We start from the raw sequence: 2,796 nt of genomic DNA, 5'->3' as shown, positions 1-2,796 counted from the left end.
AGAGCTTTTGGAGCAAGGAAATATTACCATGAATCATACCCCAAGGGAAAGGAATCAACGTGCGAATTTTTTGGTCAAGCTTGGTGCCTCATCAAACTTTGAGTTTCTTTGTCATGAGTCTTCTCCATCGGATCGTTTGAATTTTCTTTGGAGTGATGCATCTGAAACTTTTTATTTGAGAGTGTGGCTCTCTTTTTTCTGTTTCTTTTGTTTTCCTTTTTTCTCTTTTGTTTTAGATTTGTACAAAAGAAACATCCTTATCAATTATAGTTAACGTAATAATTATAGATGAATGAAATACAATAAATAAGGGTATGTTAGTGGAAAAGAATAATAAATGTTATATCAATATCATAAAATTCACAAATAATTTGTGATTTTTTTATAGAAAAAAACACCTAATTTAAGACTGAAGGAGTAGGATAAAAGAAGATATAAAGAATATATAGATAAAAATAATTCATAGGTTTCTCTGTGAAGGAAACTCGTCTGCCATTAGTGGCCGGTACTAAATCATTAACAACAAGTTAAAGAAAACACATTTAAAAGTTCGGATTAAAAACAATCTTTCTTTAAAGCTAAATATTACTACTAATTAACAATTATATATATGTTGGTGTTTTCTAATCTAATATTAGACAAACTCATATGTTGTGAATCGAATATGTAAAGCTAAAAAATCCAGAGATGGAGCTTTTTTTTCTTTTTTAGTAAATTTTAGGCAAAATTACCTATGAGGGTTCTTTGAGGTTTATTTTCTTGAATTAGTTTTTACGGTACATTATGTTTTACTTGCAAATCTTATTAACAAGTTCCATTAAAAAAAAGTGCATATGGCATTTTAATATTGAGAAAATTCACATAGAAGTGTCAAATACATAGCTTTCCTACCCTTTGAAAAATCGTCTTCATTCAGAAGCAATGGTTCAACTCACAAACTCAAAACAGTGAGTCATTCATCTCTAGTGTGATTTATGATGAATGCACATCTTAACATTATTCATCTCTAGTTGTAAAACAAAAGTTGTGGTTCGCACAATCAAATAATGTAACATATATAAAAAACGACATGTGCAAGATGAGTGTAACTTAAAAGATAACAGTGCAAACAAAATATAATAGATGATGAATGCTTTTGGCGGTGCATTTCAACAGTTATTTTTGTTTCTAAATATGCATAAATAGTTGTTTGTTTATAAGATGATCTATTTATGCATTTAAAAAGGGGAACAAGAACATAGAGTTTTTTAAAAGCAAAGTAGGAAACTGATTAAAATATATGAGAGATACAGAAGACTTGAGGGACATCGATTAGTTTACTCAACTAATGAGTTGATCAATAAATCTGTTGATTTGGAATCACAGGATGGGTAGATGTCACAGATGATGAATTGATTTCGTACCTATGTAACTAGATTTTTATTTTTGTTTGTCCGTAATAATTGATTCATGAATCAATTATTTTCAATTGTATCTTTCAAGTGGTATTTTTTGGTTATTTTCCTATTTTTATCTCAAAACTAAATGGAAACTTAGGAAAGTGCTTTATAAACATATGTATAAAAAGAACATATTTCATCTAGTTTCCTTATGCCCACTATAACCAGTTATTTCGGTTTTCTACTAGCAGTTTTAACAATAACCGCGGGTCTTTTTATTAGTTTGAATAAGATACGACTTATTTGATTTGAAATTTTGAGATGAATTGTAAATTTTGGAATTTTTTAGATATTCTATAGTTCCTTATCATGTCAATTGCCAATTCTTGGTCATTGAGATTCACGGTCAATACAAATTCCTATTTAAGGATAGATATTACCCCCACTTTTTTTCCTTTCAACCAAACTCAAATGATTGAAGTTTCTCTATTTGGAATCGTGTTAGGTCTAATTCCTATTACTTTGGCTGGATTATTTGTAACGGCATATTTACAATACCGACGTGGTGATCAGTTGGATATTTGATTTAATTAACATCTCTCTTGTTTATTGACCTGCCATTTCTTTGTTTTAATACTAATTCACAGTAGATCAAATTAAAACTTTTGATTAGACTGTTATCCCATTATTTAATATTTAAGATTTAAGTGTCATTCTCAATCTAAGAAGAATCGGGCGGAATCACGCTCTGTAGGATTTGAACCTACGACATCGGGTTTTGGAGACCCGCGTTCTACCGAACTGAACTAAGAGCGCTTTCTTTTCATAAAGAATTTTTTGTGATGGCAATAGATCTTGCATGTATACATACTCAATATGGAGAACTATTCATATTGAGTATGTATCAATTTGAATCGGTCGCAATTGATCTATTGTTACTGCTGATACGATAACTACTAGTTAGGGATAGGGATGACAGGATTTGAACCTGTGACATTTTGTACCCAAAACAAACGCGCTACCAAGCTGCGCTACATCCCTTTACATTGGTTTCCATTGTCATTGTAAAGACTTTTTGTCTTGTTTTCCACATTTTTCCATTATATATATATATATATATATATATATATATATATATATATATATATAGAATATATCCTGTCATTTTTTTTTTTACTTTATTATATCGTATAAATAAGATATCGATGAATAGATAGGATATATAATATAAATATTAACAATATAAAGAGTATAATAATAATAACAAGAACATAAAGAGTATAATATATATGTATATATATATATATATATATATATATATAATAGCATTAAAATAATAGAATTAAAATAGAATAAAAAATATAAAAATTGAAAATATTCTTTTAATAGAATGTATAATTATTGATCATATTCCTAA

General features: G+C 28.4%; 2 non-coding genes across 2 annotated transcripts; both read right to left on the bottom strand.

Moving 5' to 3' along the window:
- Positions 1 to 2,121: 2,121 nt before the first annotated feature.
- Positions 2,122 to 2,195, bottom strand: TRNAW-CCA (transfer RNA tryptophan (anticodon CCA)). Its single transcript has one exon. It is a non-coding gene; the product is annotated as a tRNA-Trp (tRNA).
- A 151-nt stretch (positions 2,196 to 2,346) lies between these two features.
- TRNAP-UGG (transfer RNA proline (anticodon UGG)) lies at positions 2,347 to 2,420 on the bottom strand. The gene has a single exon. It is a non-coding gene; the product is annotated as a tRNA-Pro (tRNA).
- Positions 2,421 to 2,796: the final 376 nt, after the last annotated feature.

The sequence above is a fragment of the Medicago truncatula genome, chromosome 8 (genome assembly GCF_003473485.1).
Source record: "Medicago truncatula cultivar Jemalong A17 chromosome 8, MtrunA17r5.0-ANR, whole genome shotgun sequence".
In the NCBI taxonomy this organism is placed as follows: Eukaryota; Viridiplantae; Streptophyta; class Magnoliopsida; order Fabales; family Fabaceae; genus Medicago; species Medicago truncatula.
The sequence above is the reverse complement of the archived record's forward strand: the minus strand, read 5'-3'. Positions and strand labels throughout refer to the sequence as shown.